At 43.3% G+C, this 27,836-nt stretch overlaps 2 long non-coding RNA genes across 4 annotated transcripts in view; both read right to left on the reverse strand.

Annotated features, from left to right (window-relative positions):
* Positions 1 to 727: 727 nt before the first annotated feature.
* On the reverse strand, positions 728 to 5,973 carry LOC310745402. Its single transcript, XR_014540114.1, has 3 exons — positions 5,910 to 5,973; positions 2,897 to 2,968; positions 728 to 1,041 (listed from the first exon to the last, which is right to left on the reverse strand). It is a non-coding gene; the product is annotated as an uncharacterized lncRNA (long non-coding RNA).
* Positions 5,974 to 14,124: 8,151 nt separating this feature from the next.
* LOC310745362 overlaps positions 14,125 to 27,836 on the reverse strand; it is a 409,990-nt gene continuing 396,278 nt past the window's right edge. For 2 of the 3 annotated variants that reach the window (XR_014540090.1, XR_014540092.1), the window contains one exon: positions 14,125 to 14,475. This is a non-coding gene — a long non-coding RNA (uncharacterized lncRNA). Of the gene's footprint in view, positions 14,476 to 20,418; positions 20,481 to 27,836 lie in introns of all 3 variants that reach the window. The other variant, XR_014540091.1, reaches the window with a different exon arrangement.

The raw sequence follows: 27,836 nt of genomic DNA on the forward strand, positions 1-27,836 counted from the left end.
GGATCAGGCCAATGGCCCATCTTGTCCAACATCCTGTGCTCACAGTGGCCAACCAGATGTCTGCTTCCCATCCTTTCTAACACCTGCTCTTAAATAACTTTATAGCTATTATGTGTTTATGCAAGGGTTTGGGTTTTTCCTGATGATTCCGACGATAGAGGTGAAATGTTCTTCAGTAAGATTGTGGATGACATATTTTTGAGGATTGCATAAAAGTGTGAGATGAAGAGATCTCCTGTCAAAATGTGTCCTACTATCACCTGCGGGGCCGTCTTACCCATAGGCGCTAGGGGTGCAGGGCACCCAGGTGCCGGGCTCTCCGGGGCACCAGGCTGAGAGTCCAGGGAAGAGCCCGCCCATCGGTCAGAGCGCCACAACGGGCTCTTCTGCTGTGGGTGGCTTTGTGTCGCGAGTTCGGGGGTGACCAAGCCAGTGAGACACTGAGGCAGCCGGCCGGCCGGCCGGCTCCGCCTTCCTGCGCGCCTGGGACTGGGCAATCTGGGGTGTGTGTGTGTGTGCTGGGCGGACCTTTGCACCCTGGCACCGCATATGCTTAAGACAGCCCTGATCCTGAAAGTAACAAAATTTTAGCTCACTGGAATTCGTGGTTCTTGCCACAATAAGAAGGCATGTCACTGTGTGAGAAGCAGATTTTTTTTTTTATTCCCCCACAGAAGAAATCTCTTTTGGAGAAGGTTTGAATACAAAAGGAAGTTTGGCTGTCTTGTTCAGCAGGGAAGGTCTTATGCAGAGTGAGTTGAGTGGAAAGGAGAGATCAATGCATGAGCACAGGTTGAAAAGGCCATTAAGGCTCATATTACTTATTGAACAAGATGGGAAGGAGGGACTGACGAACAAAAATAAGCAAAAGGTTCTTGCAAGTTATTGGTTTGCTCTTGCAACCTTTCTTTAGCAATGGTTTCCAGCTGGTCCTGAAAGGCATAAGGTGCAACAATTGGTTGTGTTGTTGTTTCTTGCATGAATGTTGACCTCTATGACATGCTACTTTGCACTCAAGTTGGACTTGGCATGATCCCTTGCCTGGATGGGGGATAATAAGATATTAGGGAATCTGGAGTAGGAACTTGAAACATCATGTAAAGTTGGCTCCAGTTTTAGGGGGTTCCATCCAATGTGCTCTCTTTGTGCCCCCTATGACATTAATTCTGCCCCCAACTGCAATTTCTCAACTGTCCACTGCTCCTGCTTGGTAAGTCCAAGCCCGAATAGATCAAGTGGGAGGACCAAAAACAGGTGCCATTGGATACCTATCCATGTCAGCTCCATAGAATGGTGTGTGCTTAGTCCCAAGAGCTATCCTCAGATAAGGAAGGGAATAGTGATATGCCAGTTGAGCCAGCTGATTCTAGTTTTGTTCTTATCCTCCTCTCTGCTGAAGTCTACAAAGGCACTGAGGCTGAGGAGGAAGCCAGCAGCTAGATAGGGTTTCCATATGTCCGGAATTTTCTGGACATACCCGAAACACTGCAGTTGGAAGCAGTTTCTGGGCGGAAATCGGGAAAATCTGGCCATATGGCAATCCATGTCAGCAGTGTCGTTTTTGCCGATTTTCCTTAAAAACAGCTCAACAACTTTTGTGTCTGGATTTTCACTTCATGAAATATGGCAACCCTAAGCCAGCACCACCCCCTGGGCTGATTGCAAGTATGAAAGCAGGCGGGGCAGGGGAACTGACTAGGGACAGAATGAATCTGGTAGGGCAGTGTCCCAATCTCCCTTAAGCCTCCAGTGCTTCAGCCCCTGTCCAGAGTCACACCTCCTTCATGCTATACCATATTTCAGGCTCTCTGTTTCAATCTCAAGATCCCAGTTCCAGCCACTGATTTCAGAACAATAAAACTGAGAGCATAATTTCCAGCACTTGAGTTGGGAATGACATCCCATAGCCCAGGCATGGTTTGATGGGAACGCAACCTGACAATTAGATAGTGACAACTTTCAGACAAGCTTTACTGTTGTGTAGCTTGTTTGTCGCCAAAGAAATGTCAGGTGGAAATAGCCCAGGTGAATGGATGATTGTCAACACTTAAATGATGCTATATGCCACGATTCAAAAGTAGGCTTCACTTTATTTCACCGATTTTTGGTAGTGTTCAAAGGAAAGCAAATTTTCTGTGTGTGTGTGTGTGTGTGTGTGTGTGTGTTCACGCATGTTACAGGGAGATAAGTAGCAGGAATGTACTTCATCCATTACAGTTTCATAGAAAGTTATTTGGCTATAAAGAGACGAACTCCAGTCCAAGGAAGACTGGCATGATCAACCAGTTTTAGCTGAGGCTGGAGGTTCATCTTTTGTGATTCTTTTTCAAGTTCTCATAAAAATTCATCTGCATTTTGGTGCAAATTTCTCTTGGCATACACAGTTTTGTATGCAATGTTACCTATTGAAAATAAGTTTTTGCGAAGGGATTTCCTCTGATATAATGCATTTTGTATGTTATTTTTACTTGCATATGCACACTTTATCCTACGGTATGCATTTCTGTATACAGTTATGCATTTCTGTATACAGTGGTACCTCAGGTTAAGTACTTAATTCGTTTTGGAGGTCCGTTCTTAACCTGAAACTGTTCTTAACCTGAGGTACCACTTTAGCTAATGGGGCCTCCTGCCGCCACCGTGCAATTTCTGTTCTCATCCTGAAGCAAAGTTCTTAACCTGAGGTACTATTTCTGGGTTAGTGGAGTCTGTAACCTGAAGCATCTGTAACCCAAGGCACCACTGTACATTTCTTTGCTGGAGAACTGCATTGCAAACAATTGGAGAAGTGTGAATTTTGAAGGTTTTGGTTCATGTGCTGTTTTGAAAAATGCGAATTATGAAAGTTCACCTGTAAATGCAAACTGAACCACGTTTGTCCCCAATCTCCACTTACCACTGTCCCATGAAAACCTGCTTCAGGAGATTAGGGGCCCCTCCAAGATAGCATGGAAGATAGTGTTGGGAGCTGATGGGGAATGACAAACAAGTGAAAATGACCCCCTTGTTTCAACAGGGAGGCCTTATCAGATCCTGGTCCCCAATGCAAACGGAAAGGGGAATCTCTAGATCCAACCCACTGATTTTATTTTATTGTCCAGTTCTTTGGCTGCAGGCATCTTGAGATGCTTCTCCCCTCCCCCACCCCTGCCCATCTCATTGCATACAATTGCATTTAAAAACATTATCCAGGCAGGCAGGCAAGCAGTCATAACTTCAAGTTCTCTCATCTTTTAAAAAGTTTATTCCAAAAACTTTTTTCTTTCTTCATCTTTTATATTCAATCCAGTAATTTCAGATTTATTTTTGTTACATGTGCAACCAGGCACTTCACTATATTGGCCTATTAACCTCAATATCTCTCTCGAGGATGTCACCAGCTTCCTAAAATAGTATCTTTTTGATGAACGCAGGTGCCATTATTAATAGATTGCCCAGCCCCTTGACCTTTCTTACTGACCCATGTTTGTGTAATTACTACTTCTACTTTACTGAACAAAATCATGGAATATATTCTATCTCTGAAGAATATATACAATTCTAGCATGTGTGCCGTTGAAACCGATGGTGGGTTACAGGGAGAAGGAAAGAAACAGATCTCTCCACCAATAATCAGTTGCAGTGCAAACCCAGAAATCAGCACGGATAACATTTCCACCTTGGTGTGAAGCCTTTGCTGGTAGGAATTTGTTCCTTAATTTCATTCCCCCACATCCACTCCTCAAGATCATAGCCAATATGCTACAAAACTAGCATAATGCAGTAGCTGAATATTCTAAGGCTAGTGAAAGTTCAGCAAACATTTGTAAAACAATAACAAAACAAAACAAAAAGGAAAAAGAGTTTAGGGTGTGCAATAAAGATTTGCTACCATTCTAAACAAGCAAGCTTTGAAAAGTTTGCTTTTTTAGCAGAAGAGAATGACAAATTTCCAACAGCCTGGTTAACTTGGAAGGTTTTCTCTTTCTCAAAGAATTTAGTGTAGATTTACAATTATCATAAGACCGACTGTAGTTTGTTTGCTCCTCACAAAAGCAGGGATGATTTTTATTGACCAATCTTTGATCCGAGAGATTAAAGAAAGTACTGCATGAGCAGTGAAAAGGATAACACTGAGGGGGTCAATAGGCTTTACTGCTACTTGGAAATGAAAGTGAACCATTCCATTGGGAGAAGGGGTAATTTAGCATTCTTACTAGGAACTCGGGAGGTTTTTCCTTTTCTCCTCTCTCTCTCTTTTTTTTAAGAAAAAAAAATATTCATCTTACTTACAGGTTTCTCCATGACTTAATGCTGTGGCTCTAATATGAGGTCGTTTGGAGGGCACTAGATTCACCAACATAATTCTGCACAGTGCTTTTTTGCCCAAATGGCTTGGCTGTCTCACACTCGCACTCTTGATTGAAATGTTTCTAGGAGACTTTTGGAATGCAGTCTGAAGGCTTAGCGACTCAATATTTTCAACATGAATACGCTTCCAATCTCATTGAAAGTTTCTGTGAATTGCAGCAGAAGTTTTATGGGCTTTCTGCTCTTTTTTCCTCGAAACCTTATGAACTCCTGCACAATCGCGCGCGTGCTTGCCTGAGAGGACCTGGCCTACCTCTTGGGGGTAGGATAGGTTCGTGTAAAGATGATCAAAGGTCTGTGCCATTATTCTCCATTCAAGAATTGCAATGAGGAAGAGAACAGAGAGTCTTGTGGCACCTTAAAAACTACCAGATTGATTGTGGCATCAGATTTCAGCCCCTTCTAGATGCTGGGTCTGCTGCTGTGGTCGGTCCCTTCATCACTTTTAACTGAGATCTGTATGTAACAAGAAGTGGTGGGCATTTTCTATTGTCTATCTATCCTACAGTAGATTATTCCTCAGTTCCAGTCTAGTCTTGTCAATATGTTTCCCCCCCCCCCCACTTCTTTGGACAGTTGTTGTCGGTTGAGGATTGTGGCAATTCCATGTTTGTCTTGAGTTAGGAATGGGATGAGTATTCATCCACATTTTTTTAAAGTCCTCAAATGATACACAATTAATGACTTTTGTTTTACATTGACATTTCCTTTAGATTGGAATGAAAGGAAGTTAGGTAAGTTACACAAATCGTTATGCATAAAATACATTATGAGGGAGATGAATAATGTAGCATTTGGTGGTAAGCGAACTGCAGTGGAATGGAAGCAATGCTGTTTGCGATGAATGCAGGTCAGAAATCTTACAACCCTACTTATCTGAAGAAGTGTGCATGCACACGAAAGCTCATACCAATAACAAACTTAGTTGGTCTCTAAGGTGCTACTGGAAGGATTTTTGTTTGTTTGTTTGTTTCAACCCTACTTAAAATGGTGGTGTTCTTTTTTTTGCTAAAGGAAGCTGAAATGTTAAAGGTACCCCAGAAATTCATTTCAGCTGAAGAAGGATATGCATTGAATAATAATTCTGGACATTTTTTTCTATAGGCTAAAAATAGGTGAAGAGTAATTTAATTGTGCACCAAAAGTTCCATGGGTCAACATTTTTTTAAAAAAAGAAACAACACTGGATATATTTTTTTTCCTGGGACAATGCAGTTAAAATGTGGGCAACATCAGGCGCTCCCTCCATTTTGGGGTTGAACTGGTGTGACTATTTTGGCAAACACTCTAAGGGGAAAAAGACAGATAAAGAATGTTGTGGTTTTGGCATTATTTCCCAACCAAGTTACATCACAGTGAATCAGAAGAATGAGCACCATAATGCAAAACAAACCAACCCACTTAATATTCTTCCTCCTGGGTTCATTCATTTTACTTCCCAAGAGGATGTGTTTTGACTTCTCTTTTACATCAGAGAAGATTCATGGGGGGGGCAGGTGGCTTGACTTTGAATGGATATGTGGTGAACTGCTGTTTACAAAACACACATAAAGACTCACAAGGCTTGGCAGAAGATTCATGTCATGGTTTCTTCATCTCCACGCTATTATTATTATTATTATTATTATTATTATTATTATTATTACCAGAGATGTCTTGTTGAACCTGACCAGTTGTAGTTCTGCTACTGTTTGCCAATGACAGATCTGAGACTTAGGATGTTTTTAAAACACTTCCTCCAGGGCGATGTGATGTCTGAAAGAAAACAAAGCAAAAGCACAAGAAGGAAGAGGGGAAAGTTTCTTATGGGCAAAGCAACTTAAGGACACATGCTCTGCTTGCTGAAATAAACAACACTCAAGTCACAAGATACAGTGGTACCTTGGTTCTCAAACTTAATCCATTCCGGAAATCCATTCCAAAACCAAAGTGTTCCAAAACCAAGGCACGCTTTCCCATAGAAAGTAATGTAAAATGGATTAATCTGTTCCAGACTTTTCAGAACAACCCCTAAAACAGCAATTTAACATGAATTTTACTATCTAACGAGACCATTGAGCCATAAAATGAAAGCAATAAACAATGTACTGCAGTCACACAATCAATCAATCAGTAGATGAACTGCGTTCCACATAGTCACAAAAACAAACAAAAAAGCCACAAAAACACAAAATAAATAGCAAAAACAGACAGACCTCATCTCAAAACGGAAGCGTGGCACTCAAAACGGAGCATGTTCGGCTTCCAAAAAAAGTTCGCAAACTGGAACACTTACATCCAGGTTTGCAGTGTTTGGGTTCCAAGTTGGTTGAGTACTAAGGCGTTTGAAAACCAAGGTACCACTGTATAAGCTAACTGCACAGCTGGAATGCCCATCCAGAGAGGCCTGTGGCCCTCCAGGTGTTGTTGGATTATAACTCCTGTCATCCTTGACCAATGGCTGTGCTAGCTGGGGCAGATGGGTGATGGAGTTCAGCAACATATGGAAAGCCACAGCTGCATGAACCATGCTATATCTGAAAGAGATCATCTCTTCCAGTGAGCCAAGTGGCACCACTGCTTCTTTCTCTATTCATGTGTGCTGCGCTTAATACAGCTTATTCTGGTTGCATTAGACACTAGATTCCAGTCAACGTTGGGGCAAAAATTTCCACAGACTTAGGTGCTTAGCTCTCCAGTATATCAAGGAGCTGACTGGGCTCAGTAGAAGAGGATGCTTGAGAGCAACCATATCAACCATCTGGGTCATCCCTACATTCCACAAAGTGACCAGGGCATTAACAAGAACCACCTGCCCAGCTGACTGGAACTTCCTAAGGACCTTCTGCAATCCAAATGGATCCCATAAGCCTTCAGAGATTGGCCACCCCAATGAGTTCCTCCCCTTTGCAGCAGGGACCAGCCGCTGCAAGTCTAAACCTCGACAGGACCCAATTTAGCATCATGAAAATTTATACGGTCTTGAGTTTTTCATATTCTATACCTAGAATCCCTGAAAGTAGAACAAACCACTGTAGGCACCTCCCTGCTTAGATGAGGGGAATCAAAGGTGGAAGTATATCCAAAGGGTGGGATTTAACGTGGCACAAAGTGTGGTGTGTGTGCATGATACGAGGTCCACTGTGTAATGGGACTTCCCCCTCCCCTCCTCCCAATCTGCCAGAACAAATTTAGGGGGCATGGGAGGGCAGGGTGAGGAAGAAAGTCCCATTGCATGAGTGGACCTCATTTGGTGCATGCAACAGCTTAGTTGAATCTCATCCATAGTTGTGTGTTTTTTAAGCTGTCCAGCTGACTATTCCATTTCCCAAATGTCCATACTATCAGTCTGCACTTTCTTGCATATGACTGTGCTCCGGCAGGCTTAAATCCATTACTTGTATGTTGCTCATGTACAACTGCATATAAACATCCTTATTTTGGGGGACCAGCATGATACCTTTGTGTTGACAGAAATCTACCTCCCCCTGACCCTGAAGCTTTTGGTTCTGGCCTTGCCTTTTTTATAGTGAAAAGGCTCACATGTTTCTGAAGCTGGAACTTTTGAGTACTCTGAATATTAAATGGCCAATGGCAGTTTGAGTGCCACCACCCTAAAAGTCTAGTTCCTACCTCCCAGCTCACTGAGTCCTCAATCATTTTAGAAAACCAAGACTCCTTGACATTTCTTTTTTGGGATACCATTATGTTCAGAAATCTGTGCTTGCTGGTGTTAGTTTGACATAGCTTCTATAACTGTCCATCACCCAGTGTATGCATTTTTCATTGGTCTTTAAATGATCGATTTCTTTCTTTCTTTCTTTCTTTCTTTCTTTCTTTCTTTCTTTCTTTCTTTCTTTCTTTCCTGGCTATAGCTGTCCTGTATGCAGAGATAGGAATAATAACATCTTGTTTTATTATTTCTTTATTTTATTTAAGAATCGCCTTCCACGTGTGTCTGAAGGCGATTCACCTAAAAATAACTAAAAATAGCTTTGAAACCAGTGCAAAAGGACAAGATAGGTATAAAAACAATATGGAAGAAATGCTTAAGGCAGAAAGACCTTTTCACATGCCGACTGCTCAAGTGGTGCATAACTGGAGAAAAGCTCTTTGCGATCTCCTTTACACCTTTAACTGCAGGTGTCTCCTTCCAACATGGGCACAGCTTGGACTCCTTTGAACACCAGGTCCCCTATGTCAGAAACTCTATGCTGGGGTGGTGGGTCTCTGGCTCCCAGGCCTGATTTGGCCCACCATGCCTCCCTAATTTTGGGCATCCCATACCCAACTGATGTCATATATGATATCACATGTGAGGCCAGTAAAAGGGGGTTTGCAGGCACCTATACACTAACCTGTGCAAAGCACTAGGCCAGGCAGTGCTTTGAAAGTGGCTTCTGAAGACCTGACAGTCAGGTGATTGTCAGACCTTCAAAGGAGCCCTCAAAAGTGCTGCACAGAATTGAAAAGACCTATTTTGCCCTGCAAAGGTCACTTGACAACTTGGTGACATCTCATGACTGGGCAGAATGAGTATTTTACTTCCATGGAAACACAATGGGGAGTTGAAAGACAGTAGAAAAATATTTTAAAAATAAAAACTGGAGATAAATATGGTTACATATCAAAGCTGGATGTCCTGGCACTGGTAGCCAATATGGTTCGGCAGGTGTTGAGGTCTAGCGCTGTGGCAGGACCCCTGTTGATGTTGTCTGGCCTGGGCTCCTTTTTATACAAACTTTTTTCGTGCTCCAATGTGTGCTGGGTAGATGTTACATTCTCTGTGGCATTCCTTAAACTCTGGAGTTCCCACCAACACAGAGGTGTGTATAATATTCCCAAAGGAATGCTTCCACTGAGATCTAGCTCTGAGGGCCTTCTGGCGGTTCCCTCACTGTGAGAAGTGAGATTACAAGGAGCCAGGCAGAGAGAGGCCCTTCTTGGTAGTGGTGCCTGCCCTGTGGAGCACCCTCTACCGAGATGTCAAGGAGATAAACAACTAAATGACTTTTAGAAGACATCTGAAGGCAGTCCTGTATACGGAAGTTTTTAAGTTTGACGTTTTATGGTGTTTTCATATTTTGCTGGAAGCCGCCCAGAGTGGCTGGGGCAACTCAGTCAGATGGGCGGGGTACAAGTAATAAAATTATCATTATTATTATACCTTCATCAAGTAGTTTCCATCAGATGCTGAGGCTGCACCTCTTTACCCTTTGGTACCTGAGACCTATATCTTAGCACCCACTCTATTCTCTAGACCAGGGTTTCCCAAACTTGGGTCTCCAGTTGTTTTTGGACTACAACTCCCATCATCCCTAGCTAGCAGGACCAGTGGTCAGGGACAATGGGAACTGTAGTCCCCAAAACAGCTGGAGACCCAAGTTTGGGAAACCCTGCTCTAGACTGTAATTGTCTTTAACTGTTTCAATATCGTATTTTAAAATTGTTGTAACCTGCCCTGGGACCCCCTGGTAAAGGTTAGGTGAGATTTTTTAACCTGCCAGCTACAACAATGTAGCATTCTGGGATTCCTTTTATTGCCAAAGGTGAAACTATATAGAGGTACAACCTGGGGTGCCATGATTAATGACACTGTGTCTGGTTAAATAGACATATGTATATTATCACCCCACATCAATCATAATAGGGCAGCATAAGGGAAAGACTGTCTGCCTGTATCAGTGAGCGCTCCTGAGGGGTGTAGGCTAAGTTCAACCAAATTTTTAAAAAACTTTTGCCAGCCTCCAGTTGGCACACTGTAGTCTACTTCACTGCCGTCAATGAGGCACCTTAGAACAGTAAAGCACAATAGAGACAAAGTAATACCTTGTAACTCACAGAAAGAGCAAAGAGCCCTTTGAGATGAAATGTTAAACATAAGAAGTGAAAACAGTTTGCGGTAGTTTCAAGCTGGCTCTTTCGGGCTAACTTTCCTATTGCTACTGAACTATAGTACCATACCTCAGCAGAGCAGTCTCAATGAAATTAGAGAGATACCCTAAAAAAAGATAGCCCAGCAACCATGAGAGAGACAGAGAGAAGGGAAAGAAGAAGAAGGAAAGGAGCTCTCTATATATTGTGAAGGAAAATAGTTTCTGTGAATGCTCATTTTGTTGGTGCACTGAAGCTGATACTTCCACTCTTTATTACTGCTGCTAAGCTACTTTAGCAAACAAAGAGCAGGGGAGAAAAATAATTCTTGAAACAAGCACACATTAAGACCTTTTTGACAGCATGCAACAACAAAAAACTGAAGCATTTTATTATCCATTTTCAAAATGTTTCTGTATATATACATATATATCTGTTTGTGTTTGTGTGCCAAGGAAAATTCCCTGTGAGCATCCAGCTTGCAGATAATTTGTTTTCTATGATTTGTTATCCATAAATAACGTAATTGCTTCATTGCTTTCCCAGTTAAAATAGTGTAGAGGTTGTAAAAGTAAGGAGTTGCATCTGGCTTCTTCTAGATGGGGCCATGTAAAGCATCCCAGGTCCAGTCCTGGCATCTTCAGGCAAAGGGATCTCATTTACTTGAGACTCCAGAGAGCTGCTTCCAGTCATACGAGACAATACTGGAACTGATAGATAACAGAGGAGCTTCCTAGACTTCCTCTCTCAGGGAGTGTCCCTGCCCACGAGGAAAGCCCCATTGAGCCTGCAGCAACCATCTGGGCAAAGCAGCAATCTGACATTCACCCACAGGGGCAGCCATGAACATGAAGACATGGCTGCTAGCAATAGTTGTTCTTGGTGGGTCACTGAGGCAGCTGGGCTGCTGTAAGTTCATTGATGAGACCCAGTTGTCCTGTGATGGGCATTCCTGACCTCAGGAACCACGTCTGGGTTGCTGTGCTCTATTTAGAGACAATGAGGAAATGGCCAAGGAGAAGATGGCCTGTATATTGGCTGCTTCACCAGGAGGTGAGCACAGGAAGGAGGAGGACAATGGGTGTGTAAAGACCCAGAGTATATCATCCTCCCAGACAGACAGGGCTGGCCAAAACTTGGTATAGCCTCATTTCAAGGTACAAGAGACATTGGTATCCCAATGTGTGCAGTATGTGTTTTTGTATGTGTGCACACAATGGGTTGTATTCAACTAACATTTACTCAGAGTAGACCCAGTGAACCTAAATACTGTGTCTCCACTGTCAGAGGAGCTTTGCTTCTGAATACCAGCAGCAGGGGGATCACATGCAGGGGAGAGTACTGTTGTGATCAGGTTTGGCTTGTGGGCTTGCTGTAGGCATCTGGTTAGCCACTGTGAGAACAGGATGTTGGATAGCTCAGGTGGTAGAGCATGAGACCCTGAATCTCAGGGTTATGGGTTCAAGCCCCACATTGGGCTAAAGATTCCTGACTTGCAGGGGTTTGGACTAGATAGTGCTTGTGGTCCCTCCCAACTCTGCAGTTCTATGATTCTATGACTAGGTGAGCCTTTGGACGAATCCAGCAGGTGACATCTTACAATCTTACAAAGTGTAGACTTGGTGATATTAATAATCAGCACGTTGAAATGATATAAGGAGCATTCAGTTTTCATAAGCAAGTGATTTATATTGAAGTAGTCATGTCGAAGTAGTCAACTGTGTCTAGCTCAGAATACGAATTTGCCCATCGCATAATACTCAGTTGCATTGCAAGTAGCATTAGGGATTGGATGCAGCCATGAGGGTATTTGGTGGCAAGCCTCTTCGGCTCGAGTGGCGGTTAGGCATTGGAATATGTGTCATCGGGAGGAGGGCAGGTTGTCGCCATCACCTACCCCTCCCATTGTTGGTATTCCGTTAAAGGAATCTGGTGGTCGTGGATCCTGTTTGATGCCCTGCTGGTGGCTAGAGCCGTGACATGACCCCTGGTGACATCAGGGGAAGCTTCCAGTTGTATTTGCATCAACAAGCTCCTCCCACTGGTTGTTAACCTTCGAATGACTCCCCACTGAGCGGGGTGGAGTCATGTATAGATTGTTTGATCCAATGCCTAAGCCAATACCTCTCACATGCTGTAACCAATAAAGTTGTGGCCTTTAGCCCATTAACCTAAAATACATGCATCCTTGTGTCTTATTTATCCCTAAGCGAGCTGAGGGTCCTCGACTCACAGTACTCAGTTGCATTGCAAAGTGGCAGAGCAGGCTGCAAAGGCTCATGGGAATAAGTGCTGGAAGACTGTGTGTGTGTTTAGATGTGCCTAGTGTGCTCTTAGTAATGTAATTCCAACTCAGTGTACAGGTACTGAGGTATGTTTAGCCTGGATAAGAAAAGACTGAGAGGAGATATGATGGACATCTTCAAATATCATAAGGGCGGTCATATGGAGGATAGAGCAATCTTGTTTTCTCCTGCTCCAGAGAGTAGCACTCAAACCAATGGATTTAATTTACAAGAAAGGAGATTCTGGCTAAACTTCAGGAAGAACTTTCTGACAGCAAGAGCTGTTTGACAGTGGAATGGACTCACTTGGGAGGTTGTGGTCTCTTGAAGGTTTTTAAGCAGAAGTTGAGTGGCCATCAGTCATGGATGCTTCAGCTTAGATTCCTGCATTGGGGGTTGGACTAGATGACCCTCAGGGTCCCTTCCAACTCTACAATTCTATGAATTTTAAAATTGGGCTTGGGGGGGGAGTGCTTTTGTTCTCCTTTAGGTTTTTTAAGCTAAAGGGTTCCCACCACCCTGCTAAATATAGATTACAAGTTCCTCAAGGTAAGGGCTGCATTATTCTGAAGTGAGGGACATCAAACTCATGCAATTTAGGGAGTGGGAGCAATGGCTGAAGGTTAAGTGGAGGTTTGCAGAAATTCCAGGTATATAAGAGCTGGAGCTGGTCAGCTTTTTTCAGAAGGGACTCGCAACTAGGGGTGAATGAATCTGTCCATTTTGGTTTCTATCAGTTTCTCATTTTCCCCCAGTCTCAAGTCCAATTCTCCACATTTCCACATCTGTTTAAAAAATGCCCTCATGAAAATGCACCAATATTTTCCTGCAAATTTCTTCCAATATATGCAGTTTTTCCTATTATAGACATTTTTGATGAACGCTTTCCCCTAGTATGTGTATTTTTGTACAATTTATGTATCTGGAGAAGTGCTTTGCAAAATTCAGAGAAGTGCAAATTTTGAAAGGAGGCCTCTGTTTTAGTCAGCATATTGGTTCGGAAAGTGTAAATTAAGTAAATCCTTATTTGAATGTGAACTGAACTGAATTTCTTTCCCACCCCTACTCATGACTGACACTCTTCTGGTTTCTATGCTAGGCTGTAGGAAGCCCAATTGTATCTCCACCACCATCAAGCTATTCCCTCCTCTGATCTTGATTGGAGATCACTTTTGGGTGACGAAGATCCTTTTATTGCAGCTTAGTAAGCGCTAATGTGTGTCTATGATAAATATTGAAATTTGAACTAAATTAGGAGTATTTTTCTTCCGTATCTAGATTGTGGACATCTATTCAGATATTGTTTTTGCCCATCTCTGATCAGACGTTTATGTGATTTGTACTATATTCTTCTTATTTGTTCCAAAAAAATTCCAGCGTGTCATCTGCTTTTGTCTTTCCATCTAACCTTTCATTCTCCCTCTCCCTCTCTCCCCTCCCTCCCCACTCACTTCTCCAACTTTTATTTGTGATGCTCAGCATGCATCTTCTCCAAGCACACTGGGCTGTTTGGAGATTCTCAGCCATGTTTGTTGTCAGAAAAGCATGTTTCAGAGCTATATGTTTTGACAGGTAGGAAACACTGGTTGAATATTTTTTCCCCTCTCCAGACAAAAGGGAATAGTAACAAATAATATCAGCCCAGCACAGAAAATTTAATTGAAGCCTTGAAGAAATGAAATTTCTTTTGTGAAATTTCATAGCTTTTCTTCCTGCAAAACACAGGGCGGTTCAGCCTTGTCCTCCTCACTGGATTGGTCGCTGGTGGGTTTATAATCTGGCTGCCTGGAACTGATGTGAGTTGTAGTCTGAAACATTTGGAGGCCATCAGCTTTGCAAAGGTTGTTTTAGTTCCAGCTCTGACTTACAGCCCAACGGCTATGGTTAACATTTTGCTTTGTAAACACCACATAAGGAATTTTGCTCATCTTAAAAAAAGCAAAAGCATGCAAGGGAGGCTCTGAGCAGGAACAGTCGGGTGTGTAGCCTGTAGGGAGGAAGAATAAAAATTTCTAAAATGCAATTGTACATGTTGTTGTTGTTGTTGTTGTTGTTAGTAATTTATTATATATACCCCACCCATCTGGCTAGGTTTCCCCAGCCACTCTGGGCAGCTTCCAACAGAACACTAAAATACAATAACCTACAGTGGTACCTCGGGTTAAGTACTTAATTCGTTCCGGTGGTCCGTTCTTAACCTGAAACTGTTCTTAACCTGAAGCACCACTTTAGCTGATGGGGCCTCCTGCTGCCGCCGCGCTGCCGGAGCACGATTTCTGTTCTCATCCTGAAGCAAAGTTCTTAACCCGAGGTACTATTTCTGGGTTAGTGGAGTCTGTAACCTGAAGCGTCTGTAACCTGAAGTGTATGTAACCCGAGGTGCCACTGTATTAAACATTAAAAGCTTCCCTAAACAGGGCTGCCTTCAGATGTCTTCTAAAAGTTTGGTAGTTATTTTTCTCTTTGACAGCTGGTGGGAGGGCATTCCACAGGGCGGGTGCCATTACCGAGAAGGCCCTCCGCCTTCCCTGCTTCCCTGTAAGTTGGCTTCTCGCAGTGAGGGAATGCTGGACCTCAATGTCCGGGTAGAACGATGGAGGTGGAGACGCTCCTTCAGGTATACTGGACCAAGGCCATTTAGGGCTTTAAAGGTCAGCACCAACACTTTATTCCAACTTTGTTGCTTCACAGAACTCCAAGGGGTTCACATCTATGCCATGTGTTTAAAGTCCTTGATTCCCCCCTGCAGAATCATCTGAACTGTGATTTGTTAAGGGTGCTGGGAACTGTAGCTCTGTGAGGGCCAAGCTACAATTCCCAGGATACTTTGGGGGGAAGCCATGTGCTTTAAATGCATAATGTGGACCAGGTTTCAAGGAAGTTTTTGAATGTTTGAGGGTTTTTTGTTTTTAATTTTGTCGGAAGCTAGGGCAACCCGAGCTAGGGCAAGCCACTCAGAGGAATCACATAATAATAATAATAATAATAATAATAATAATAATAATAAAAATGTCCAGTTTCCATCCAGGCACTGACCCAGACCAAGGCCAGCTTAGCTTCAGCAAGTTGGCTTCATCATTTGACTACAGGCTTTTCCCCACCGAGATCTGGCAAGGATACCAGCAAGAAAAAGAAACAGAGCAACTGCAATGGAAGCTTAATTACAGGAGTTCCTGCTTACAGTCAATTTTGAAACTGTGTAGGTCCACGTTTATGGGGAAGCAAAATGAAAGCTCTCATTCTGCTTCCCATTACTTTGTAATGTGAAAATTGGAAAATCAGTTATACCAAGACTGTGCTTCTAACACACAGAGGGCCCTTGGGGGGAAATAACTTACAGCTTGAATGGCAAAGCATTCTGTTCACACATATGTGGTTGAATGGAACGGGGCTTACATTGGCAGACTGCTTTTAAGGATTGGGCTGTAAAATATAAGAGGTTTAATGATGATTTGTATTTATAAAACACCTGTGCACTGTGATAATCACAAGGATGTGAACAACAGCGCAATTAAAAAGCTCTAAAAAGTATAAAAACACTTAACGGGAAAAGAGTATTTATTAAGACAGGATATAGGTGATCAATTTAATGGCATCGCTTGGGTGTGTAATTTTTGTTTAATTTTATTCTGTGTGCCCACCCCCCTATCCCCACCAGTGGGGTTTGTAACTATTCTGTAGCAGCTATTGCATATTGATTATTCATAGTGGGGAACTGTTAATGTAAGCAGATTCATAGAGCTTTTGTTCTGTAATTGGATGATTGAACAGGAGAATTGCAACCTGAAATTGAGGAACAGTGAAATGATAAACTACTCAGTAACGATATAAAAAGATCACGCATGCTTCTGTTCATAGCAGCTTTGGGACTCACAAAATGTGGGATAAAATATGAGGGATGCTGTGTGGAAGCTGCTGAAATGCTCAAAGGAGACAGATAATATGATCATTGGAAAAACACTAAGCTTGCTACTTTGACTTGCAACTTGCAAGGGATTTTTACGATCTATTGCTGTCCCTTGGGTAGACTAAACAGTCCACTTCTACCATATTGTTTTCTGGGACTGGCGTCAGCCTGCGACACCCATGGACAATTTCCAAGGCCCTGCATCCTGGGAAGGCCCACTCCTATACCTGCTCTGGTCACTTTACATGGTGTAGCTTAGAGCCACCATTTTAATTTCCTACAGTGCCCTGCCTTAGTGTCACCCTGGGGCATTGTGGGAAATATAAAAGGTGGCTCCAAACCACCAAGCGCTGCTGCTACTGCTTCTGCCAGGTAAGACCACCAGGTAAGCCTGTTGGGGCCTAAAGATATAGGCAGGAGCCACTGGGGGATTTTGCTGACAGACTTTGAGCCATCCCTTCCTGGGTCCTCTTCACACCTCCATTACTACAGAACGACTTCTGTCTTGGGCCTGGAAAGACTTTCTGTCTTGGGCCCAGTCTTATTCAACATCTTTATCAATGACTTGGATGATGGACTCAAGGGCATCCTGATCAAATTTGCAGATGACACCAAACTGGGAGGGGTGGCTAACACCCCAGAGGACAGGATCACACTTCAAAACGACCTTGACAGATTAGAGAACTGGGCCAAAACAAACAAGATGAATTTTAACAGGGAGAAATGTAAAGTATTTCACTTGGGCAAAAAAATGAGAGGCACAAATACAAGATGGGTGACACCTGGCTTGAGAGCAGTACATGTGAAAAGGATCTAGGAGTCTTGGTTGACCACAAACTTGACATGAGCCAACAGTGTAACGCGGCAGCTAAAAAAGCCAATGCAATTCTGGGCTGCATCAATAGGAGTATAGCATCTAGATCAAGGGAAGTAATAGTGCCACTGTATTCTGCTCTGGTCAGACCTCACCTGGAGTACTGTGTCCAGTTCTGGGCACCACAGTTCAAGAAGGACACTGACAAACTGGAACGTGTCCAGAGGAGGGCAACCAAAATGGTCAAAGGCCTGGAAACGATGCCTTATGAGGAACGGCTAAGGGAGCTGGGCATGTTTAGCCTGGAGAAGAGGAGGTTAAGGGGTGATATGATAGCCATGTTCAAATATATAAAAGGATGTCACATAGAGGAGGGAGAAAGGTTGTTTTCTGCTGCTCAGAGAAGCGGACACGGAGCAATGGATCCAAACTACAAGAAAGAAGATTCCACCTAAACATTAGGAAGAACTTCCTGACAGTAAGAGCTGTTCGACAGTGGAATTTGCTGCCAAGGAGTGTGGTGGAGTCTCCTTCTTTGGAGGTCTTTAAGCAGAGGCTTGACAACCATATGTCAGGAGTGCTCTGATGGTGTTTCCTGCTTGGCAGGGGGTTGGACTCGATGGCCCTTGTGGTCTCTTCCAACTCTATGATTCTATGATTCTATGATTCTATGACTGAGAGGCTGCTTTGCCTGCAATCAAAAAACATAACCTTGAATGGTGATCCAGATATCCACATACCATGGAAAAATCCAGATTCTCACCATGCAATTTATTCCATTGCATTTGTGAGTGTTCCTCTCTCAGTTTCTAGGAGCTGCTGGAAACATGAAACCAATCCCAATTTTCCTGTCCCAGAGGCCATCTCTCATGCTTCTCTGTCTTACCACCATTCAAGCCAGTTGTTTGTCTTCCATATCCAGCCTTCTAGCCCTGTGTTGCCTGGCATATTGATACATGTGATCCCTCTAGTCCATGCTTCCATTATAAGTTGGACTCCAAATCCCATCAAAAGGGACGCGGGTGGCGCTGTGGGTAAAACCTCAGTGCCTAGGACTTGCCGATTGTATGGTCGGTGGTTCGAATCCCCGCGGCGGGGTGAGCTCCCGTCGTTTGGTCCCAGCTCCTGCCCACCTAGCAGTTCGAAAGCACCCCTAAGTGCAAGTAGATAAATAGGTACCGCTTTATAGCGGGAAGGTAAACAGCGTTTCCGTGTGCTGCACTGGTGCAGGCTCGCCAGAGCAGCTTCGTCACGCTGGCCACGTGACCCGGAAGTGTCTTCGGACAGCGCTGGCCCCCAGCCTCTTAAGCGAGATGGGCGCGCAACCCCAGAGTCGGTCACGACTGGCCCGTACGGGCAGGGGTACCTTTACCTTTACCAAATCCCATCAGTCCCTGCTGATGATAGGAGTTGCCTTCCACCCCTGATCTAGGCTGTGGCCAATAGCAGGCTATTGTCCTCCACCCCCACACCCTTCTATACCTTCTTTGCTTTCACAAACTGCAAAATCAATTCCAGGGCATAGTCTGAAAACATGGTCTGGAGACAATGATACAGCCACCTTACTGAAGCTAAGCAGGTCTGCGTTTGACCAGTGCTTAGATGGGAGGCCCCATGAGAACTCTGTGGATGCTGCCTTGAGTTCCATCATGTAAGACAGGTGATGTGCCCTAAGTAAATGACTAGTAACTAAGTTTTCAGATTGCTGCCTTCCATGCCCAGAGCCAGCGTTTCACCTGCTGAACTTGGGTACAGGCAAAAATGAGCAACCCATACAAGGTAAAACATGAGTTACAGCAATCACAACATCTTAAGAATTAGGAAGGCCAACAATTAGGTATAAAGCAGACTGTATACAGTTAAGCCTACCACAGAGAGGCTGGAAAGGAAAAATAGCAGCCACAGAGATCATAAAGCACATCAGTAATAAAACAGATATAAAAAGGGGCAAGAACCTTTTTGGGGCATAGCAGTGCCATATAATAACGATGTCATCCATCTAGGAGACTATTGCAAGCACATCTTTGCAGACCCAAGGGCTCATTTGTTTATTGCGCTGTTACTGCTAAGGGTGAAGCAAATTAGCAATACATATTAAAATCAAATGATCCCACTTCTCTGTGTGTGGAAAGTGTGCAGATTTATTAAACTGCTTAGGCTGTATAGTCTACTCGAATAAAGTTAAAAGTCTACTGAATGCTCCCCTGTCCACCAGGAGCATGCATTTCTTTTCATGAGATCTGATTATTTTTAAAGTTGTGTATGTGTATATTGAGTTGACCAACTTATAGTAATACTTGTTGCTACTTAAGGGAAAGATACTTTACTCCTTTTGTTTGGTCTGAATTTGACCAATCATAACAAGATTACTGAATTTGATTTTTTATGCTGGATACTTTTCAAGTTCCCAACCTGACCGTTGTTACCAGATAAGGAAGTGTCTTATAACGCTGGTTGTTTCTTGTTCCCACCTGCCAGCTGCATGCTTGCTTGTCTTCTGTTGCTCTGCTTACCTGTTCCCTTCCCAGCTTTCCAGCACCTCTATTTCCCTGCCCATCATCCTGCCTATCTGTATCTTCATTCCAGTTCCCATTTGGACAGACTTTCCTTGGTTGCACATGCACCACACACTTAGAGCACATTCCCACCTCCAAAGAATCTTGGGAACTGCAGTTTACCCCTCAAAGAATGACAGTTCCCAGCCTCCTTAAACTACTGTTTCCAGGATTTATTTATTTTTTGAGGGGAAATTGCACTATAAATGTGCTTTGTGCACACAAATGTATGGTGTGCACACAGACCTGGGGGGCTGTACCGGTATTTTCAATGTACAGTGTGTAAACAGCTCTGTTTGAAATTGATTCTGTCTCTGCATTGACCCTTCTATATGGATCTGCCCAGTACAACTCAGTTATTGCATCCTCTGCTCCTTCTAGCTCCGAGCTGAGCTGACTCACCCCTACGGGTAATTGGGCATGGCAAAATGGCTTTAGCCATAGCGAGGGATGGGAAAAAAAATCTGCCCATTTCCATTCCCCAACTTACTGCATTTTTTACAATCTTAAATTCAGTTCTTCAAATTTCTGCAGCAATGAAAATCCTTCAGCATTTTAGTGAGAATTTATCCTAGTACACATTTCTTTTCAAGCAGTTTCTCATAATGCATTTTTGTATGATATGGTAGCAAATTCCGCAGTTTAACTACGCACCATGTGAAGAAGTGCTGCCTTTTATCTGCTCTGATCTCCCACCATTTAGCTTCATCTGATGACTCCTATTTTAGTATTATGAGAGGAGAAAATATTCTGCTTTCTTCACACCATAATTTTATACACCTTTGTCATGCAAGTCTTCATGAAGGTTGTGTATATAACGTACTCATGCATTCATATATCTTTAAAGAGTATTAGCTTCAAGTATTCAAGTATTCACCTGCTTCAAGTGCCTTGTAGCCCTGCTTCCAACAACCCTTATTGCATCTATTGTTTCTGTTTTAAGTCTCCCAGCGTATTATTATTGATAACAAACTGAATGAATGAGTGAAGGTTTGAATGGATGCCGGCTCTGCCTAAATCGTTGACAGAAGAAAATAGGACGAAATGTGGAATGTGTTGTGTTATCTGGAATCCCTGAATATTATAATCAGGAAAAATTAACAAACTGTGGTACCGTTGCTGTTGGTCCCTATGTTTTCTTCCTGTGAATCCGGCATTGCATTGCTGACACAGTTATTAAGCTCTTCCACCCCAGCTTGCCCTTTTCCTTCCATAGATGAGGAACTGACAAAAAATTTGAACCCCCTTGTCAAATATTGCCTCGACAGTGAAGGGGCTTCTCCACCTCAAGTTACTCAGTTTCATCTTTGCGCTGAGAACTAAACAAAGCCCAATGTTTTGCTTGAACTCAGAAAATTATGTTGTTTTGTGTTTCCTATCAGGTTTCTGTGAGCGGGTTTTCTGTGAGCGTAGGTTGGCCTGGGGGCAATAGTGGGTGAGAGTCTGGGACTTGACAAAAGAGCGTCCAATAGCCTGAAATATTCAGCAGGTGTTTTCCATGAATAAAATGGTCCAAGGAGCGTTGGTGAGAGTCAGAGGAGATTTGCCAGCCCTCTGGCCAGGAGAAGGAAGCATTGTGTCTGCATAAACAGTTTGAGTCAGACAGGGTTGAAGAAAGGGAAAGAGATAGAGAGCTGAGGTTGTGTTCTCTTAGCAAAGGTTTGGGAAAATGTTTCCAGCCAAAGGACCACGTTCCCTTCTGGGCAACATTCGGAAGGCCCCATGCTAGTGGTGGGTGGGGCTAGAAGGAAATGTGGGTGGAGCAACAAATGTAAATGTGACGTTTGTACAGTAGGCTAGTTTCTGCACCCCACCCCAATGCTCCATCCAGGAAAGCATTACTGAACTTCAGGAACACATTCCACTACAGGGATAGCTCAGCTGGTAAAGCAAGAGACTCTTAACCTCAGGGTCATGGGTTCGAGCCCCCATTGGGCAAAAGATTGCTGCATTGCAAGGAGTTGGGCTAGATGACCCTTGGGTCCTTTCCAACTCTACAATTTTATGGTTCTTTAAAGCACTCAGGGCACAGATCAGGGCCAGTGAAGGCTGCAGCCCAGTGGAACCGTCCGTGTGGGCAGAGTCTGAAGAGCCAGACGGAGAAGCCTGCAGAGCCACATTTGTCCAGAGGGTCCCCGCCCATCTGTTAGATCCTTAGGTTGCCAGCTGTTTTCCTTGGAGATCTGATAGGGGAGCAGCGGCTGTTTGTTAGAATGCTGAAGCTGAGCCTCCAGCTCATGCTCAACCTGCATATTTGTAAACCAGCTGAATATGACAAAATGACAGTCAGCCTCTGGCGACCTCCTTCCAAGGGGAACGGAACCTAGGTAAGCACTGTGCCCTTGCGAGGTCTCCTCACTCGGAGGAAAGATGAAACTGATAAGTTTGCATTGGGAGAAATGCCTTCAGTCTAGAGGTGAAACTGCCATGGTGTTTTAAATCCCTTTTCATTTTCACTTTTACGGTGAAGAGAGATTTTTCAGCACTAGCTATAGAGAGAGAGGGTTAGGGGTGGTTGCTGCTGTGTTCCCTTGTCAGTTTCCCCTGGTGCTCTTTGCAGGCTTTGGGCACAAAACTCTACAGCGTTGCACATCCAGCACCATCTCCCCCTCCTCCTTTGGCAGCACATACAAGAATTTGCATATCCAACTGTTACGATTTTTCTTGATGAAAATTAAATTAGAACTGGATATAAAGCGAGTCTTGACTAGCATTTGTATAATGGTTCTCAAAGCAGTTCACACTAATATGATCAGTGATGAATCCAGAAACTCATGAATAATATCAAACAATGGACTTACTACTATAAAAGGTGAGGCTGGCAGCAAAAGAGGGAGGATCCTGGAGTGAGATGTCATTCAGAGTCCTCTCCCCAATCCACCAGGTGACTCTGTTGCCACAATTTATGCTAAGCAACGAGATGCTTTCAGTCTCTTTTAGGGCAGGCTTCCCTTCGGCCCTTCAGATGTTTTGAGACTACAATTCCCATCATCCCTGACCACTGGTCCTGTTAGCTAGGGATCATGGGAGTTGTAGGCCAAAACATCTGGAGGGCCGCAGGTTGGGGATGCCTGTCCTACAACATAGTGCCATTTGGAATTAAGACAATATCCTCACTCTGATTTGCCTTTGTGATCTCATTATACAGAGGAATCTGAATTGCTGAATGTTGATACAATGCCATTGCATTGTTCTGTGATCCATGATTGGCTGGGATGGTTTCAGAAAGAAAGCTGCCTTTTTAACACACACACACACACACACGGTGCCCAAACAGCAGATGAGGCCAGGAAGACGACAGCTGTATATATATAAACCTTTCACGAAAAGGTATGCAAGCTTTTTGTGTATGTTTGGGACACTTTACCATCTCCTTTGAAACTGGGGGGGGGGGGGGATCCTGGTTGAAAGTTCAGTGCAACCCAATGAAGATGCAACAGAGGTTACACCCCCCCTTTAAAAAAGTGGGGGTGGGGTTTCCAGTGTCAGTCAAACACAGGCCTCATATGCAACATCATTTCCTGAGCAGTTGCCTTAGCTTGCATTTGTGATCCCCCCCTTTTCCTTTCGTGTGACGTCCAACTTGAATTAACATGAGTGTAGCAGATGTTAAATGACTGTGACCAAGCCACTGATGTGCTATTTTACACTCCTCTTCATGAACTGTGTCTGGCTTTGGTGAGCACTTGATATCCCCCTCCAAGTCAGACCATATGCCCTTGTATTTAGAGAATGTAAATCTGAAATCAACTAGTCAGCCATTGTCTCTGTTGCTCTCTTCAAATGCCGATGAAATCGAATTTATGTGGGAATAAAACCTTGACTACTAAAATGCTGTTGCAGAAGTGTAATTGAGAGGAAAATTTGGCCTGATGTTTCATTTTACTGGGACTAGTGGTGGTGCTTGAGCAGAGCATAAAGTCAGCAGTGAAACTAGATATCTGAAAATGCACAGACGTTTGGCTGCTTGAAGGATAATGTATTTTACGCAATCTATGTATTGGAATGTAAATAAATGTCCTCAAGCGTATTTGTGATGCAGGGCTAGACAAATGTTGGACTGCTACTTCCAACATCCTTGCCCGTTGGTCATGCTGGCTGGGACTGACTGGTGGGAACTGTAGTGCAATGACATCTCAGGGCGCCACATTAGCGATTGCTGTCATAATGTTTTAACAAATAGTTTCATCAATGAGTATTTCTTTTCTACCAAACTAGACAATCTCTGAAATGGTGTTGTATCAAAGTGGGCACATTTTACATTTTGATAAATTGCTTTGACAGATTAACATCCGATATGCTTTTAAGTGTGTTGTGGGAGGGGGGAGTATTGGTTTGTTTTTGTTCTTATGTTTATTATGTATTTTGTAATTTTTTATACATTTATACATTTTTATGTTGTGATCCACCCTGGGATCTAAAGATGAAGGGTGGTAGAACAGCAGCAGCAGCAGCAACAGCACCAACACCACAGTCGTACCTTGGATCCCAAATGCCCTGGAACTCAGACATTTTGCTCCCAAATGCAACAAACCTGGCAATGATTGTTCCGGTTTGCAAATGTTCTTTTGGAACCCAAATGTCCGATTAGTTGCGGAGCTTCATGCAACTGGGGGGCGGAGAGTAGGCGGGGTTGGCGCGCTTCCTGGGGGTGTGACGTGCCGCCTGCAGAGGCGTGGCACGTATCCTGGTGGCAGGGCACGCTGCCTGCAGGGGCGTGGTGCCCAGTGTGGGCAGGGGGGGGCAGCCGCGATGGCACCCTACCGGGATCGCACTCCCCCCGCACTCCTCTTCCTCCGCCAGTGCAGCCGATGGGGCTTCTGCGGCTTCTGATTCAGAAGCTGCAATTTGGTTTTCAAATGTTTTTGAAGTCAAATGGACTTCCAGAATGGATTCCATTCGACTTCCAAGGTACGACTGTAATAATAATAATAATAATAATGCCAATCACAAAATGGTTGTCATGGGGATGTGGCATAATGGACAATGACACCATGGCATAGCTCAAAATGGCTGTCATGCATGTTATGGCATAACATGTTCCCCATCAGCACTCCCCAGTGAAAAAAAGACAATAACATCAACCACGACTGTGTTCTCTCACGGAGAGAAATAGTCTCCTCTGTTCCAAACACAAAGGAGGGTGGGTGGCTGTCTACTCCTAGCATCCAGTGAAATTTGAGTATTTTTAAGCGGGCGTGGTCACTGTTTCATAGGCCAGGCCACTGCAAACAGGAACTGACGAGGGAGAAAAAGCTTTCTGTCTTGCATTGCGGATTTTTGAGGGGATATTTAATGAGACTTTCCGTGGGTATTCTACAAAAGTGTCTTAGAGGGTATAATAGTCCATTTAACCTACAAGTAGGAATGAACATATGAGCAGCAGAGAACACTAAATAAAGGAAGATTTGAGACAAAAATGGGTGGAATAATAGAATATGCAGCCGACAAAAGACTATCTAAATTGCCATGGAGAGATGGATTGGGAAGCCCAAGGACAAGAGATAAATGATGGGTATATAAATTGTAAAAATGCTTTTTAAAAAAGAGATGGACTTTCTGTGGGTGCCATGGGAAGTGCTGGTGGGTGCACTGATGCCTGTGGTATCTGCATGTATCATTTTACCTGCCTCTCTAATATGTTCCTCACCTCTTCAACTTATGTTTTACTCTAGGAGGATGTGGCAGGGGCGGGGGGGGGGCATTGAGAGATGGGGAGAAAAAGAGACATCCACTACCTCCTTACTGGGCACATTGTATATCTGAATTGTCTCCTTGGAGTCAATAGGCCACCTCATTATGGTTACAATAGACAAATTCCTAAGCATGTGATCTGCTTCCATGGCCTTGACTTGTTCGTTTTTTACCTCAGAGACTTGCCACTCATGTTGACTCAGATTTGTTGTGTGTGATGAAGTGATAAAATCAATGGAAGAGAATGCACGTGCCTCTGTAGTGTTCAGAGAGAGAGACTATATTATTTATTGTTTATTGCTGTATGTTAAACCCACTCAACAATTTTCTGCCAAAGTGCATTTAACTGTTTTGGATTTGTTTTGTTTTTTATTTTACTTACAGCTGAGGGGCTACTTCCGGGGGACAGTATCCAGACCTGAACAGTGTGGTCCTATTAATGTCTACTTGGAGTAAAGCCCCTTCCGGTTCAGTGAGACGTTCTTCCAGGTAAGTGTTAAAAGGCTGCAGCCGAAATCTGTGAGTTATTGGCAAAAGTAATATTAAGACAATCGGGGAAAGGATTATATCAATATTTCTAGCAATGCAATAAAATAAAACACTGTGCGGCTTGAATTATAAATGCTGTTACAACCACCACCCCTAGAATATTACCAATTCAATGCAACTGCAACATTTAATAAATTAGAGCAGGGACTGAGAACATTTGATCCCCCAGACATTGCTGAACTACAACTCCCATCATCCCTTCCTATGAGTAGAAAAGCAGCTGGGGAAATAGGTAAGCATCCCCACCCCTGTCATTCCTCTCCTGAAAGTGGAAGTGTCTGATTCTGCTTTTCATTTTATTTTAATGGTACATACAACCATGATGTATTACAGCCTTCTGTAACCCAGTGCCCTCCGGATGTTGAAGGGCAGTAGCTAATGGGACTTATTGTCCAAAAAATATATAGGGAAGACTGATGTGTTGCATCTAGTTTGGGACAGAGCATGATCTGGGAACTAGAGCTCATCATGGTTAAAGTGAATAGTCTTTCTTTCTTTTTTTAACGTGAGAAGGTATTTAGAATGTTAACAGTTTTAATAAGAGACCATGCTCCTGGCTTGGATCCTGCAACTCAAGGACTTTAAAAATAACCTCACCCTGAATTTTCTCCTTTGGGGTATGTGTGTGTGTGTGTGTGTGTGTGTGTGTGTATTGTGGAGGCATCCTTAGAATTAAACAGACATCCATCTCCTTGTTTTCCCCACAAGAAAACATTTGCCCTATGAGAAACTGATCTGGATATGCCATAAAATGTTCTTGCACTCATAAATCCCCACATGGCAAAATTGGTTTGCTTTTTTAAACCATTCAATGTATGACTTCTTGGCATAGGTAATAAATCACACACCTGTTTTATTTATTTATTTAGGGAAGTCGGAAGATACTGCCTTTTAGACTTCTGCGTTTGCCTGTGCACAGGTTTGTTAATATTTTGGTGGAAATGGGATGAGTTTTATCTTTTGTGCTAAAACCTTTAATTTAAAAATTTTCAAGCTGGGTGGTTTTTTTGCTTTTGTTTTGTCCAGTGGAGTCTAGTTATGCTTGCCATAAGGGCCATGATACCCAACAGGGCAATGGAGACAAGGTCACATCAGCTAAGTCAGTTTGCATTGTATATATGGCCTCTTTGTCACACGTTTCATTCAGTAATTTCATACTGAGTATACGCCCTATGTTGACAAATACTGGATTGATGTTGCTGTTATTATTATTGCCACACCACCAGTGTATGTGATACCTTACAGAGCTACATAGGGAACACAGAGAGGTCCTTGCAATCGAAAGTGGACAGTGTGAAAACAACCAAGCTGTTGCAGTTACTATGCTATAAAGCAGGGCTGAGGAGCTTGTGGTCCTTGCCGGACTACAGCTCCTATCACCCCTGGCCACTGACCATTAACAATTGCAGGGACCACTGAGTGGTTTGAATGATCTAGAAATAAAATCCATTCCGAAGTGTTCCAAATGGAATTTTGTACCAAAATGCTGAACATAGCCTTTACAATTATGGGCAATTCTTGAAGGTTGCACTCAAGTACCTGCTACATTATATGCAACACAATTGTAATACAATATATAACTTGTTTTGTACCATCAAGCACAATAGGCAAATGAGAAGCAAAGAAGGAAACCACGCCGGGCCTGTTCTCAGGTTTGAGAGATTCAACCCTTCAGTATTATCCAAAGCTTTTAAAAATGATTTACTTTCTGATTTATTTTGAAATGGAGGGTTTTCTCATTGTCTCCAGCTACAGCACAATCTAATACTCATGTTTACTTATTGAAGAGCATTTCACTTGGGAGGAAAATGCATAATATCAGTGCAGGC

Source organism: Podarcis filfolensis (assembly GCF_964270895.1).
Source record: "Podarcis filfolensis genome assembly, chromosome: 1".
NCBI lineage: Eukaryota > Metazoa > Chordata > Lepidosauria > Squamata > Lacertidae > Podarcis > Podarcis filfolensis.